The sequence below is a fragment of the Macrobrachium rosenbergii genome, chromosome 30, assembly GCF_040412425.1.
Source record: "Macrobrachium rosenbergii isolate ZJJX-2024 chromosome 30, ASM4041242v1, whole genome shotgun sequence".
NCBI classification, from domain to species: Eukaryota; Metazoa; Arthropoda; class Malacostraca; order Decapoda; family Palaemonidae; genus Macrobrachium; species Macrobrachium rosenbergii.
Genome location: NC_089770.1, coordinates 4,358,874 through 4,376,889, shown reverse-complemented (window position 1 = coordinate 4,376,889; position 18,016 = coordinate 4,358,874). Strand labels below are relative to the sequence as shown.

The window sequence follows — 18,016 nt, the reverse complement described above, 5'->3', positions numbered from 1 at the left end:
AGGAGATTTGTGAGAAATATTTTTTTTTCTAGAGGTTGGATCACTTCACCCGGCATCGACATCACCCGAGCCACTAAACCCAGAGGACACCACCCCCCTCCCCCCAAAAGACGGGTTCCAACCCCAGAGCCCCACCCCAATGACCCCACTAAACAGCCAAAGTAAGAAGTCAAGCCCTGTTACACACAGAAGAGACTGGGTTTGACTTCAACTATAAGAAACTCATTTTCTGCACAGAAATTTTCGTTTATCTCTGCAAGTCGACACCAGAAGCTGTTCCACGCACCAGTTAGCACTTGGGTATTCCAGACTATATAACCATAGGCCTACAATGAATAACTTAGATTAAAATCGATTTGCTATACGCGAATGTTCTCGACTGTCAGGGGGAATATCCCAGCTGATCGCTACGTGCAGACTGAGGGATGGTCTGTACTTAGACATTTGTTGACTGATGACTTTTTGTAAATACCTTCACACTTAGGCCCATGTTTTACTTTTTTTTTTTTTTTTTTTTTTTTTTTTTTTTTTTTTTTTTACTTTTCCATATAGGCTATAGGCTTCCTCTACAAATGAAGCCTTTCAAAGCGATTAATATGATTAAACACTTTGTTGAGTGATGACTTTTTGTATATACCTTCCCACTTAGGCCTATATATATATATAATTTTACTTTTCCATACATGGGCTTCCTCTACAAACGAAGTCCTATACCGAGATTTACATGATTCGTACATTTTGAATAACGTGTAAATACACAATAAACATACGTTAACTTATTAATCAATATAAAAACACCGATCTAACTGCACTCGGAGCTGACGTGTGATAGCTGTCAGAGAGAGAGAAAAAAACGAAATTCTGTCCACCATCTTGCCTTGATCCGTTCAAATCCATCCTAAGCAGGTGCTTAGGATAAAGACGGGAGGGGGGGGGATGACAGAAAACTGGATCACGGCTTAGGATGACATCATACGCGGTAGTTTGTTGCATAATTTCAATTTTACGTACAGAGCAAAGATAAAATATACATACATACATACATGCACATTCTTCCTGCCTCAGGAGACTGGTTTACTGTATTCCTAGAAGTTAATGTGTATATATATGTATATACAGTATATGTATGTGTGTGAATATCAATCTATCTATCTATATATACATGTATATACTATTTCAACACATTAAATGGAGTTGTTTCCTAACAAGCGGCCAGTAAGCTCAAAAAACCACTTGCTCCACAGCAATACACCCCTGTAGGCAGCACACATTCAGCGAAAGCTTCAAGCTCGCTCTATCAAGATTTGTGTTTGCAAATCTAGGAAAGGCCGAGCTCTAACAGAACTGTTTGTAAACACAAAACTTTGGAGAACAGTTTTGTAATGTTATTAATCTTCGAAAGTAGTGAAACATATCTGCAACTAGATTGTGAGGTGAAAACAACGCCAGAACGATAAAGGTATCTTAATTAGGCTTCAATGTCTCTATAGTACTCTACAGTACAATACTCGCACATTCGAGTTATCTTACTGTTTTTTTATGAAACATCGCAATTAGTAATAATTATTATAATTTTTCAGAGGATGGACCCTATTCATATGGAACAAGCCCACCAAAGGGGCCACTAACTTGAAATTCAAGCTTCCAAAGAATATTACGGCGTTCATTAGGAAGAAGTAAGAGGAACTAAAGGGAAATAGAGAAAGAAGAGATCCCACTTATTAAAAAAGAAAAAAATACATTAATAAATAGATAAAATGTATTAAAATGCAAGAAAAATAGTATTAGGGCAGCAATGCACTGCATCTTCGCCTGAACTTCCGAAGTTCCAACCCCACAACATCCTCTGGGAAGCTGTTCAACAGTCCAGCGGTGTGAGGAATAAAAGACAAGTGTACACTGTGTGCATTTAAGTATTATTAGCGTCATTACATCTTGAGATAGACGGGGAAAACTGGCAGTTACAAGTTGTACAAAACAACAGCGGATTTGATGACCACAAGTCTGCAAAGTGCAGGCAAAGGGTTTCAACCGCATATTCTCTGATTTGCTGAAGTCATCTGTTTCAGCTGTCAGCACAGAAGGCTTAAGAGTCGTGACCGCCTTGTCAAAGCGACGGCTTGATAGTCTACTCTCATTTTGAAATTGATGTTGTTTTGTCAAAGCGATCATATGATGCTCTATGCTCATCCTGAAATTGATGTTGTTTAATAGAAGTTATATATGGTAATGATGTTATTTGATGTTTGAAGTTCCTTGTTTTTTTGCGTGAATGGAAAAAAGTAGAGTCGATAAGGGTCAAAATATGTTTTAATCATCTGAATGTTTATTATTAATAATAATAATAATAATAATAATAATAATAATAATAATAATAATAATAATAATATTAATATATATATATATATATATATATATATATATATATATATAAGAAGAAAATATCGCTTAATATCACTGGTGTAGATGTAATATATATAAGTATATATATATATATATATATATATATATATATATATATATATATATATATATATATATATAATATATATACATATACACAGTATATTTACATCCACATCCACCGGATTTCTTCATCATTTTAGTGATTTATGCTATTATGAGATTTTTGTGAATAATAATAATAATAATAATAATAATAATAATAATAATAATAATTAAAACACAATTTTCCCCTACCCCCTTAGAGAGGGGCAGTTCCAGAAGGTGTTAAATTTTCCGTTCACGGCAAGTCTTATAATAGGAGGTAGATAAGATAGCCTTGGGCCCTTCTCCCACCACATATGCAAACCTCCACAGCCAGCTAACTACCAGGTACGTAATTATCTTCTGAGGTCGACAGAGGCGCAATGGATTCTTCGACGCCGAGTAGGTCACAAAGCGATTGATTGATTGATTTATGGTTACTAAAACTGGCATCACAATATTCAGGATATTTAAAAAGAAGTTCCATAGAAGATTATATTATATATATATATATATATATATATATATATATATATATATATATATATATATATATATATATATATATATATATATATATATTATTACGCAAAGAGCTACTCAATTATTTCCAATACTTTGTCTTCTTACAGTTCTTATCCGCATAGACCCTGCCACAATCTAATAGCCACAGTTCTCCATGCAACGACCTAAATCGTTTCCCCAAGTCCCCTCCCATGGGATCGATTGAGGCCTATCGCTGATGAGGCGATGTCGCTAACCACTAGGACACAGACAATCATATTTATCATTAATAAGTTCCAGCAGATTTCTGGCACACCTAGATATCGAGCCGAGAGAGAGAGAGAGGAGAGTCGGGTACTAGGATACTAGAAGGATCGCAGTAAGTGGATTCAGCAGAATTCTCTCATTAAATGTAAAAGATTTGGCTGTTACGACAGAACTTACTGCATGCCTGCAACATAGAAGGATGATTGAATGACCAGGCATGAGAATGTAAGCACCAGGAACAAAACTCTTGACTGGAATAAATAAATAAATGAATATATATAAATATATATATATATATATATATATGTGTGTGTGTATAAATATATATATATAAATATATATGTACATATATATATAACTACAGTACAGTTGGAACTTGGAATATGAAATTTAGCCATATATTTCAGGCCAGAATATGGACAGGTGGAAAGTTACAATGGGTGGCCTTGGGCCCCGATGTTAAGAGGTCATACAGCGCTGGAAATAATGTTGAATCAACTGTTAGGAGAGGGTTGAGGAGAGTAATATGGAAGAATGAGAATATGAACGGAGGTACGGTAAAAGGAACGAAAGGGGTTGCAGCCACGGGCCGAAGGAACGGTGCAAAGAACCTCAAGTAATGCCTACAGTGCACCGTGTGAGGGGCACTGACGGCACTATCCCCTTTACTGAGACTAAATCACTGCCGTATCTCAAAGAACACTGATACATAGCATTTAACATTTTAAATTCCCATTGATTACAGAAAACTCGAAGGGATACCACAGAGAATTCAAGAATGCATTAACCTTTGCAACACTGTGATGAAATCGGTATAATCTTCATCGGAGACGGCAAGTTCAGTGTAAGTACCTTTCAATGTATGCTGTTATTCCGTTCACCGCCTCAGACGTCTAGAAATGGGACAGTGGGGCTTGCTACGCAGGCAGGGAAGAGTACTGAATTCATCTTCATAACATTTTCAGCTGTGAGTGTCTTCTGCTCAAGCGTCTTGGGATAAAGAATGATACCGGCTATATACTATGAAATATTTTCTGCTAAAACAGAAGTCCATCGAATATATGGAAGCCCACAGAACCGCCAAAATGTGGAACACAAAAATCTATATTTTGCCTGAGGAGAGAGACACTTTGGTCTCCGAAATGTAGCCTTCATTTTCCATATTTTGGCGTTTCTATATCTGATATACATACACATATGCAGATCCTCATGCATCCCCAGTGCCCCTCAAAAACATCCTTTCCTTAATACAGTTCTAAATATCCCTTATCTCATTCACTTCTAAGTATTTGCTTCTAAGTATTCCCTGACAACTCTTACTCACGACTTCCGGTATGCATACACTCATAGGAAGCGCCGTTGGGACTTGAGACCGTCCCAGCCTTCGTCTTGTGATAATGCTTTCTTTATCTGGCGAGTGAGCGAGGCTGGGTAAACACAATTAAGCCCAAATACTTATAGAAAGAGGGAGGAAGGTATTGAGAATGACTGTAATTCATAATTACCGAGGCGTTATGTTAATCGATCGTTCGATGACCCTGAAGAAATACCGATACATGAATTATTTTTATTATTTTAACATGCAAATGCGGGGAGGAGGAAGAAGGAGAACATTAGCAATTGAAGTGTACGTATACATAAATATATGTATATATATATATATATGCATGTGGTTGTGTGTAATATATATAACACACACACACACACACACACATATATATATATATATATATATATATATATATATATATATATATATATATATATATATATACATATATACCACATATCTTTTATAATTCCCCTTGAGTCCAAGTTACTCACAAGGTATTTGAACTGAATATAAAACAGTGAACTGAATATCAAACGAACTTGTGACGTAATATTCATGAATACAAAAACGTCACGCGCGTGTAAGTGACAAAAATTCATAATTAGTCGAAGTGTTTCAACCTTACCAATTAAAGTATCGTGGTGGAGACGGGGGTGATATCGATTCTGATAGTATCTGAATTCGACAGGAATATGTATGGCAGAGTCGGTATTAAACTATATCTCTTGATAGCTGGGTGGTCCAAGTCACTGTCAATTGTTTTATTGTTATATATATATATATATATATATATATATATATATATATATATATATATATATATATATATATATATATATATAGAAAGAGAGAGAGAGAGAGAGTTTTATATATAAATATACATACATATATATAAGGATATTTACACACATATACAGTATATGTATGTGTGTATATACATATTCCACCACTGATCGCATTCAATTTATTTTTTTTTTTTCAGCGCTTCCAATTCATTTCCCTAATTAAATTTCTTTTCATTTTTCCATTTCATTTTCCCCTTTCATTCGATCTCTGTCTGCATTTCCCTTTTTTACTTCTTTTTCCCGGATTGTCTCTCTGTTTTGGGCGGGGCTTGGGTCAAAAAAAAAAAAAAAAAAATGCAATTAATTACCGGGTACTTCTCCATGCACTTCCTTTCTGAAGTGGTGACGAAATTGGCCTACAATTTCCTCTCTCTCTCTCAGACACACACATACACACATACAGCCTTTATCCTTTAATTTCAATCTTCTCACATACAGTAACTGTTTCATTAAAAAATTTGTGTATACATACATACATATATATATACAGATATATATACACACATATATATACAGTATATTTGAATTTCATCACATCACCGTGATTCATGTACAAGCATTAAGTTACAAATGTCCTTTAATATCTATTATTTCCGAGGTAGAGCAAATTAGATATTAATGGACATTTGTAGCTTAATGCTTATATACATACATACATACATATACATATATATATGTGTCATATATTACATATATACATAAATACATATATACATATCTATATAAATTTTCTATTTCACCTACACGTCACAAAAGTGTTTTATTATTAAACCAATAAATATTTCGCATCACCTTTTGTAAACTGGCAATTACCACAATTCATGAACGCTTCCACTATACCCTGCGGACCATACAATGTAATCTTCCAATTACAAACTCCTCTACGAGAGAGAGAGAGAGAGAGAGAGAGAGAGAGAGAGAGAGAGAGAGAGAGAGAGAGAGAGAGAGAGAGAGAGAGAGCGAGCGCGCACACCAGGTGAATGGCTGCCCCATAGTTTAGTGAGGATTATTTTGTCGAAAACCCTCCGTTTTTCAATTGCAGTAAAATTGTTTGCATATTGGTGGAATGCTGAGTGAAAGTATTATTTCTCTCTCTCTCTCTCTCTCTCTCTCTCTCTCTCTCTCTCTCTCTCTCTCTCTTGCAAAGACCCATACATGCATTCAACAACCAGGTACCTCATTCAGTGCTAGCAAGCCAACGAGAACCAGAGAGAGAGAGAGAGAGAGAGAGAGAGAGAGAGAGAGAGAGAGAGAGACTCACTTATCCCACACTTCCAGCAGGTAGCCTAGAAACCCCGTAAAACTCTTCACCAACCAAGTATTCGATATCAGGTGAATAAGAAGCCGTACCGGAGCCATTTCAGCACCCAGATGGCTTCACAGATTATTCGCCAAGAGACAGACAGCGCTCCGTGGCAATTATAGCAGTTATACTGAAAACGAAGACAGGACCCACTTACATCGACGTACAAGGTCCAGAGTGAGACATGACACTTGGAAGTGGAATTGGAATGTAGAATTTAGGGCAGAGGCCAATAAGCGCCGAAAGGGAACATGACAGTAAAAAGGTTTGAAAGGTGTAACAGGAGGAAAACTTCTCATCTGCACTACGAAACTATTGATAGAGGGGGGTTGAGGGATGTCAGATGGAAGAACGAGAATGTGAATGATAATAAATATGGGCTCTATGCTTTCCTGTTAAAGCCCTCAGCGAGGTCACCGGGAGATTTGACACGCCCCTTTCACCTGTAATGGGCGTATTGATCTGCTCTCTTTTGGGTCTATAATTACCCGTTTCTATTCATTAAGATGCTTTTTAGTTCTCTGTAAGAGAAAACTGTTGTGCCGGCTTTGTCTGTCCGTCTGCACTTTATTCTGTCAGCACTTTATTCTGTCTGCACTTTTTTCTGTCCGCACTTTTTCTGTCCGCCCTCAGATCTTAAAAACTACTGAGGCTAGAGGGCTGGAAATTGGTATGTTGATCATCCACCCTCCAACCATCAAACATACCAAATTGCAGCCCTCTAGCCTTAGTAGTTTTTATTTTATTTAAGGTTAAAGTTAGTCTTAGTCGTGCTTCTGGCAACGATATAGACTAAGCCACCACCGGGCCGTGGTTAAACCTTCATGTGTCGCGGCTCATACAGCATTATACCGAAACCACCGAAAGATCGATCTAACTTCGGTGGCTTTGATTATACGCTGTAGCGGCTCTACAGAAAACTCGACTGCGCCGAAGGAACTTCGGCGCATTTTTTACTTGTTTATACCATTCTTCAGAATTCTGTTGATTTTGAAAAGATCCGTCAAATCTCTTAATGACGCCGTTAGCCTAAGCAGTGACATATGCACCTTGTAGTTACTTGACTGTGGCAGGCTGCATCCAAGTCGAGGATAACTATTCATAAAAAAACATTTACGGTTCCTTCTTCCTATTTTCCATTTGCCCTCTCAGCTTAAGTCACATTTGCTGGCAACTTTCTCCTCTCGCAAGCACTTTCAAAGTCACCAGTCTCGAAAGTTTTCCCTTCACTTCCCAAATCAGTAATGCATCGTCTGTGAACGTCAACAATTTCACATTCCATTCATCACTCATTTTCCTATTCCTTAATTGTGCAAAGCCATCAATAAACACACACACACATATATATATATATATATATATATATATATATATATATATATATATATATATATATATACAGTACATACATAGGCCTACATGAGACACTTTCTTATTCTATAACTGTGCAAAGCCATCAATACACACACACACATATATATATACATATATACAGTACATAGATAAGCCTACATGAGACATTTTCTTATTCCATAACAGTGCAAAGCCATCAATACATACAAACACACACACACATATATATATAATTTATATATATATATATATATATATATATATATACATAGGCCTACATGACTTATTTTCTTATACCATAATTGTGCAAAGCCATCAATACAAACATACACACTCATATTTATAAATATACATACATAGGCCTACAAAAGCAGTTTGGCCTAACTAATGAATCGCGGATGAACCAAATAGGCAATAAAATTCCACTGCATTAGTCGTTTTATACGCCTACAAAGAGGCCTCATTAACAGCTCATCGATTCTGTCTACACACGATGTGCAATTCATATACACATATCCATGTATATATATACAAACACAAGAAATCGATAAGATATATCAGCTACAAAAAATAGTGCATATCTCAACAGTGGCTACGCTTAGAACGCCCCACCCTAAGAATTACCTAAAATAAAATTAAATAACTTTATTTTATGCAAACAAACCGTCTAGTACTACGAGTAGGCTAAAACTCTCCTAACGCGAGCTCACGAGCTCGGTTTAGTATCTATAAACAGTAGAACCAAGTACGTTCTACTGCCGTTAATGGAATTCGATCAATCAGCCACATCAAAAATTGAATCGTTATGCGGTGAAATGATTCATTTCTCGGTCTCCGTTGCACTGCAAGATCTTCCGCACAAGACCGGAAATATTCGTTATACACTGATAGTAGTGACATTTACAAATTTCTTGTTTTATTTTCACACATTTGCACAAGGGCTGAGAACGATGGACAGAACAGGTCTGTTGATATGTTTGCATATCACTACAAAAAGTGAGAGAGAGAGAGAGAGAGAGAGAGAGAGAGAGAGAGAGAGAGAGAGAGAGAGAGAGAGAGAATCTATTGTTTCATTATACCAGTACGTCTGTGTGTGCTTGAGAGAGAGAGAAATCATGAATCTATTACTGTTTCATTATACCAGTGCATCTGTATGTGTGCGTGTGTATTAGAGAGAGAGAGAGAGAGAGAGAGAGAGAGAGAGAGAGAGAGAGAGAGAGAGAGAGAGGGAGGAAATCATGAATTCCTTCCTGTGTCTTTAACTTAAACCAGTAAGCTTTACTCATGAATCATCGAGAGCTGACTAAATGAGGCATACTTTTGTTGAAGACAAAATAAATAAATAAAAGGGTCATAAAGGAGGCAGGGAGTTTAAAAAACTCCTTAGGCGTACTTCCATCAGAGTCGAGTAAAAAACCACACCTGGAAACGGTCCAGCTCTTTTCCCAAAGACACCAAGGCCCTTCTGCGGTTTTAAATGTCTGCAGTTGAAATACTTAGTTAAGAGGAATGTTGTTTTAGTTGTAATATCGAAAAATAAACAGCAATTTCTAACGAAACTTCAGGACTAACTTTTTGCAGTCTTAACATACGAACTAGCCTGAGTGAACCGCGCTAGAGTCACATTGGCCTAGGAAATGCAGCTCGCAATAACTCCGATGAAATACGAATCACACGCTAATAATTCTCACTATAAAGTTTTATCACCAATAAACTAGATGCACGCGATGTTAACATCCCAAAATTATCACAATAAACAAAATACGGCGGAAAAAAATCAATCTGACGAGTGACTGCTAGACACACCCTCTTCGAACACAAGAGCTACACTGAGTATTGAGTAATAGTTCGGCGTGAGTAAGAGCGTCGAATATTACAGTGAATCTCCAACACTACAGGAGGTGGGGGGGAGAGAGGATGTAGAATGTGAGGAGGAGGAGGAGGGAGGAAGAGAGAGGAGAGGGAGAGGGGTGAGAAGAGGAAGAAGACGATGACTTCTCACAACAAGGAAATTAAGCAGTTGCAAAGCGAAGCGCGGCGCCAACCGACGACATGACACCTTGTTTAAACAATCGATTTAAAAAGACGCTCTAAAAGCGTGATTTATGTGCAACATCGTTCCCTTTTACAGAGAGCTCGCATCCTAAAACACAGCTAATGGCATTCGCGAGATGCTGACGAACTTGAGAAGCCCCAGAGATGATAAATATCTGAATAAACAGAAACTTGAGAATCGCGATCTTTCGGGTTCGTGTGTTACACATGCCTCGGTCTATCCCCCACCCCAACAAAACTACCCCACTCCTATAACCCCCCCCAGCACCCTCCCTTCGTTCTCGATACCAACCAAGTTCCCTTTCGGCAAACGCACAGTTGTAAGGGTTCCTAGAGAGGATAGTTCTTGTTCTTTAGATGTTAAATAGAGAGTTTTGAGAAAGATCACTGATGATTATTCCCGTCATGCGCCATCTTCAGGCGGTTAACGACTGCCGACACCTGGAGACTGCTACGAGACGGGGGGGGGGGGCGTGGCGGTTGTAACTGACTGATATTTAAAGACCAGTACTTCAAATCGTGCACTGGACTGAGTCTCGCCTACTTACAATAAAAAATAATAAAATAATAACAACTGTACAATGTTGTTCAGTTAATAATATATATTATATATAATTTAATTTTACTTTAATTCTATTTTTTTTTTTTTGCTACACGGAAATAAGTGCCAATTACTTTGACATTTCTCAGTAATGACCCTCCCAGCGAGAAGTAAAATATAAAAATGAGAAATAAAATGAATAAAAAATGAAAAAATTAGGTCATTATCTTAGGGGGTGGGGGGTTTCCCTGCTTCCCTGCAAGCATTTATCAATGGTCAGAACACGCAACACTGCATAATCACTTGTCTCGGGGTTTTTCAAGGCCGTATGAAATCATACTGTAACAGAATCGAGTAAGGATAATACATGTATGTATACATACATGCAACTACATATGGACTTCTTATCACCTATCATAATTCCCGTTTGGTATACATATACATATATTAATTCCGAGGTGGAGTGAATTGGACATTCAACGACATTTGTAGCTTAATGCTTGTATATATAAATCAGGTGATGTGATAAAAAATTACACACACACACACACACATATATATATATATATATATATATATATATATATATATATATATATATATATATATATGTATGTATATATTTTCAACCGGAGGAATTTCGCAGTTCATTTCGTGATTCCGTACCTCACGGAGGCGACGCATTGTCCGATCAATAAACCATTCATCAGTCATAGCGTTATTAACAGCAACCTTCTACAAAACCTCAAAAGCTTCGAACTTTATAAAGCTGTTTTTCTCTTTCTAAACATTTGAAGCGTCGTAGGGACAACGATTCTTCTGAAATCCACATCTGAAAAAAATGCCTGTATATTTACCACATTCTGCAAAGTCACCTTCCTTTGGTACCTTTAGCTATATGCTTTCCAGTTCCCAATCATCGGATTTGGTTGTTCATTCTTTACGAAAACAGAAAACTATAAAAAAAAGGGGAAAGAAAATAATTATATAAGTATCACCTGACGCAAAGGAATGTTCACTTATCTTTGGTACCTTTGCTAGGCATTGCAGTTTCCAATCATCGGATTTGTCTGTTCATTCTTTACGAACACACACACACACACACACACACACACACACACACATATATATGTGTATATATATATATATATATATATATATATATATATATATATATATATATATATATATATATATATATTGTAACAAGCCCTTCGTTGGCCGAGTCGGTTGAGCTTCAGACTGTCACTCGATGGGCCGGAGTGCAATTCCCACGGCCGGCTGATGAAGAGTTAGAGGAATTTATTTCTGGTGATAGAAATTCATTTCTCGCTATAATGTGGTTCGGATTCCACAATAAGCTGTAGGTCCCGTTGCTAAGCAACCAATTGGTTCTTAGCCACGTAAAATAAGTCTAATCCTTCGGGCCAGCCCTAGGAGAGCTGTTAATCAGCTCAGTGGTCTGGTAAAACTAAGCTATACTTACTTTTTACTTATACTGTAACAATTTTAAAATACGCTTTTATATATATATATACTGTACATAAACATTTTTAGAACACGTTTTTATTAAAATGCACTAAAAAGTGAAAGATAAAACTCTTGAGATGCGCCAGGATTTTCTTACAATCAATCATGTCTACAGAAATAGAAGCGTGGAAGGCAAACATGGAAAAGAAGGGCTAAAAGAAAAGAAATATATATAGTTTTTTTTTTTATTTCTTGCAGCATATTCCTTCCATGTTTGGCGCCCACGCTTTTATTTTCATAGACATGATTAATTGTAAGAAAATCCTGGTGTGTCTCAAAAGATTTATTTTTCACTTTTTAGTGCATTTTGATAAAGGCGTGTTTTAAAAATATTTTTGTTTTTATATTTTCTTATCTTATTCTTTCTAGTTTTGACAGATACTGTAACCGATTTATGACTGTAGCTAACGAAATTAATATCCTGTCGAGCCAAAGAAGGCTTGAAAAATCTAAAGAGTTATTTACAGAGTCAAAGAAGTTGCGAAAAATCCGAAGAGTTTCATGCAACTCCTGAGATACTAGGAGAGGTCACTGTAGGGTCACTAGAGGTCACTGCTGACCTACTGATCATGTGAGGTCGTATTGTCACCGGGACTGAGTAACCATGCAGAATTTCAAGTCCATCCAACAAAGGGAACAGGTCGAAAATCGACTTACAGGATTTGAGGACAGACAGACAGACGCAAAAGTCAAGTTACATAAAAGCATGTAAAAAGGAAAGCTATAAGAAAGGGAAGGAAAATCACTACACAAACAAGTATCACCTGACGCAAAGGAATGTCCCAGCTGCATTACCTGAAACATTCTCATGCTCTCATTGTGATTCTTTTACCTGCAAAAGCTGCACATACCTCGAATTGCTGTTTGCAGCATTTCACAACAGCGAACGACGAGACCTGTTGACTTATTCGTCTTGCGCCATTCGGCGAATCGCGATTCATGATACCTCCTCGTCACAGCAAACAAAACTGTTTGCTTAACCTCGTTGTTGCAAGCAATTTCACGAGGGCAGGCAGAGGAATGCTTTCTTCTTGGATATGACACTAAACTCTGGTGCTGTAAGTTATTAAAATTCACTTACGACATTTACATACGACAAAAGGGAAACCCAAAACTCCTTTCACCTTATTTTACCAAGAAAGAAGAGAAGGGGTACAACTGTTTACAGTGTGACTTGCGCTGCTGACTGTAGGCGATACTAGAGCAGTTCCAATGACTGCTTTCTTCCTTTTACTTTTCATCCCCTCCCGACGGCCTCTTCCTACTTAAGTTTAATTTTCATTTCCTCCAATTATCACCTTTCTCTTATAATTCATTGATATTTTTACTTATCAATTTAATTTCTTTAATTACGTTTAATTTTCATTTCCTCCAGTTATCACCTTCCTTTTATAATTTACTGGCATTTTTATCTATTTATTTATGAGTTTAGTTTTTTTTCTTTTCTAATAAGTGATCTCCTCTCTCTGTATTTACTATCACCTGTTATTTCTTTCTAATGAACACTATAATATTCTTTGGAAGTTTGAATTTCAAGTCAGTGGCCCCTTTGGTGGGCTTGTTCCATATGAACAGGCTCCATCTTCTGAATAATAATAATATATCATATATAAACAAATACTTCGGATTATCAAATGTGTCCAGATATGTTGCTGAGTGGTCTAGTTACACTACTTATTAATAATAATAATAATAATAATAATAATAATAATAATAATAATCATCATCATCATCATCATCATAATAATAATAATAATAATAATAATAACAATAATAATAATAATTCATTTACAATTTGGCCTCTACACATGTCCCTTAATCCATTTAGATATGCAACTAAGTGGTCTAGTTATAATAATAATAATAATAATAATAATAATAATAATAATAATAATAACAACAATAATAATAATAATAATAATTCATTTGCAACTTGTCCCCCTACAGAGGCCCCTTAACCTTTGACCACAAAGATATTCCCCTCCCTTTACCAACACTCTCTCTCTCTCTCTCTCTCTCTCTCTGTGCCCTCCTGATGTGTACATTCATGATTCGACAACACCTCCGTCCATGGGAGCGCTGCAAAGCCCTTTCTTGACACTCAAACTCTCCAGCATTCGGCGCTTAAAGCAGAACACCCAAGGACGATCCACTCTCAAACATTGCAGGAGAATAACATAAAGCATTGCAAGAGAATAATAACATGAACATTGCATGAGAGTAATACCAAATGCACTGCATGAGAACAATATAAACATTGCAAGAGAATGACATAAAACACTACAAGAGAATAACATAAAACATTGCAAGAGAATAACATAAAACATTGCAAGAGAATAACATAAAACAATGCAAGAGAATGACAAAACGTTGCAAGAGAATAATATAAACATTTCAAGAGAATAACATTACACATTGCAAGAGAATAAAAAAAACATTGCAAGAGAATGAAAAAAACATTGCAAGAGAATAATAATAAAATAATAATAATAATAATAATAATAATAATAATAATAATAATAATAATAATAATAATAATAATAATATCTCAACGGCCAACAGATGCTTCGTTCCCTGCAGAGAGAGCTGAATACATTTTGAAGTTGCTGGGAAAAATTAGACCGTGCATGAAGACTGAATTAGACAGTGGCTGGACCGGATTGTATACACGAGTGCAAGGGTCTATATCAGACCTCTCTCTGCCATCTTTTCCAACTTTACACACGAGTCCAAGGGTCTATGTCGGGCTTATTTTTAGTTTTCTGAAAAGAAAACTATTGTGTTGGCTTTGTCTGTCCGTCCGCAATTTTTCCCGTCCGCACTCAGATCTTATAAACTACCGAGGCTAGAGGGCTGCAAATTGGTATGTTGATCATCCACCCTCCAGTCATCAAACTTTTTTATTTTAAGATTAAATTTAGCCATAATCGTGCTTCTGGCAACGATATAAGACAAGCCACCACCGGCCTTTGATTAAAGTTTCATGGGCCGCAGCTCGTACAGCATTATATCGAGACCACCGAAAGATAGGTCTATTTTCGGTGGCCTTGATTATACGCTGTGGCTGCTGTACAGAAAACTCGACTGCGCCTACGAAACTTCGGCGCATTTTTCACTTATTTTTGTTCTGTTCAAATTTGTCATTACCTAGGTAAAATTAGACTTTTGTGACTCTCTCTCTCTCTCTCTCTCTCTCTATTGTATAACAGTTCGGAAATAATAGAGTTCTATACAAGTGGGGAGAAAATTGAGAGAGAGAGAGAGAGAGAGAGAGAGAGAGAGAGAGAGAGAGAGAGAGAGAGAGAGAGAGCTCAGAATAGTCTCATGACGTCATGGACCCGGTCGTTACTGTTCTCTCTCTCTCTCTCTCTCTACCTGGGACCCGCTGAGCCGACTTCTTTCCTAAACCCCTGAGGTGTTCAATAGTCCAGTGACGCCAGAGAGATGTAAAGGAGAACTGTGGGACGAGCTTTGAGAGAGAGAGAGAGAGAGAGAGAGAGAGAGAGAGAGAGAGAGAGAGAGAGGGTACACGTAAATTCCATTGAAATCAATATAAAAGAAATGTGCATTTAAATCCCTCCGCATACACGAGGCTAAAACCACTGCATTTAAATCACCGACGAGGAGAGAGAGAGAGAGAGAGAGAGAGAGAGAGAGAGAGAGAGAGAGAGAGAGAGAGAGAGAATCAAGTAGGAGCAAGTGCGTCCCCCCCTCCATTACACTGGGAGACGGCCATGGGGTGGAGGGGGAGAGGGAGGACGGAGGGGGGGGAGAGGTAGTGTAAAGCCAGGGAAGTGGAAGTAAGATGTCCCGGGGCCATTCCTGACCTTGACTCCTTCAGCCGAGATCCTCTTCTCTCTCTCTCTCTCTCTCTCTATCTCTCTCACTCTCTCTCTCTCTCTGTGAAAAAAGACCCCGTTTGGCCATTCAAACTTCTCTTCAATCTTAAGAGCTGCAACCATCAGGTTATTGATATACAGGCTATATACAGTACACCCTAGGCCTAGAGAAACAACGAGTACATCTGTGCGTCTATGTATACGCTAGCTAGCCTTGAGCTAGCATGGGCACCTGTTCTCTCTCTCTCTCTCTCTCTCTCTCTCTCTCCTTAGTTCTCATGGCGCAATAGTACCTTCGGCTACAGACTCACAATCGGTGGACACCGCGATTGAATCCTAGGTCTATTGTGAAAAGAAAATGCATGCGAGCGTTTAATCAGTATCTTTTAGGCCTATGCTAACCTGTTCCTCTCTCTCTCTCTCTCTCTCTCTCTCTCTCTCTCTCTCTCTCTCTCTCTCTCTCGTTTTCTAGATCGTGAGCCTGGATAGATAAGGAAATGCATGCGCGCGTTTAATGTGTCCATTAGGCCTAGTTTACCTCAGCACTGATTTACATAATAGTTGTTCTTGATGACTGACGTCTACTCAGTATCGGTTAGGCCTATGCCGAAACTCAGCGATGATTTAAAATACTATTTGTCACTCGACTGTTGCGGATAGCAGCTGGGAAAAGGAGAGCGAAAGTTTACCAGTACCCAGTCAAACGCATCACCATTATCCTAGGTCTTATTCTTGTCTGGATTCTGTATCATACTTACAAAAGAGAAAGGTTTCAACGAGGTTGTATTACCTGAAAGCTTTTTTTAAAATAGGCTGATGACTAATCACACCTGAGCAGCAAGTTCAAAGACTCATACTTTCACGGAACTAATAATTACTTTATACTTACTCATCATCCACTACTAACGGTGGTTCGTCATCACAATGAGAATTTCCGTTGCAAAACTGGACCTCAGAATCTCTTACTTTTTTTTTTTTTTGTAGTTCCGGAAGACAGTGGGTAAGAATCATACGTACCTGAAAAGAATTAATGATTGAGTATCTGGACTTTTCTGATAACTTGAAAAAAATATATATATACCTATACTGCCAGCTTTCCCCATGACATTGTTTGTAATAATAATAATAATAATAATAATAATAATAATAATAATAATAATAATAGTAATCCCGGTGTAAAAATATTACGATCACATCCACATTCGTACGTCAAATTTTAATTATACCAATTATATAATTATATACACACACACACACACACACATATATATATATATATATATATATATATATATATATATATATATAACTTTTTTCCTGTGTATTTGGATTGATATTGCTATACCACTGTATGTCCTATAGTCAAGAAACTCTCTCTCTCTCTCTCTCTCTCTCTCTCTCTCTCTCTCTCTCTCTCTCTCTCTCTCTCACTAACAAGCGAAGTAATTTTAAAAACTGATTTACCTAACTACAGTTCTATTACTCGGAAAAGAAGGTTGAGATTAAAGCATTACAGATGGTACTTTTCTCTAAACATAATTCTGAAGTCTGTCGCAAAACTCTATAGAAAACTAAACATAGATGAATCTCTAAACATCCACATGGATGTGTATGTAATTGATTTAGTTGCAACTTTCTGCAATCTGTCGTAAAACTCTATATTAAACATAAATGAATCTCTAAGCATCCATAGGGTTTCACATGTAACGGAGAGACATAATATTATAATACCACCTACGAAAATATGAAAGTATCTCCTTTAATACTATCCATTTTCTATAATTGACACATATTAGAAAACGGGAGCCCTTACAGAAAGTAGTTGGGTCTCACTAAACTTCTTTCTAAAGTTAATATGAAGATGACGGCCATGATTTTAATTTTTCAAGAACGAATGGAAATGGACCGTCAACCTAACGCCATTTTCCAGCTGAAGCCTGTGGGAGAACAAAGGAAGCG

The 18,016-nt window shown here is 37.1% G+C and overlaps 1 protein-coding gene across 5 annotated transcripts in view; it reads right to left on the bottom strand.

The window, feature by feature from the left end:
• The window catches only part of numb (NUMB endocytic adaptor protein), a 180,303-nt gene that overhangs the window by 65,476 nt on the left and 96,811 nt on the right, over positions 1-18,016 (bottom strand). The window contains exon 1 of one of the 5 annotated variants that reach the window (XM_067131548.1): positions 9,880-9,902. The exons of the other annotated variants lie outside the window; for them this stretch is intronic. The gene's annotated coding sequence lies outside the window, so the exon portion shown is untranslated. Of the gene's footprint in view, positions 1-9,879; positions 9,903-18,016 lie in introns of those variants that run through there. 5 annotated transcript variants of the gene reach the window in all.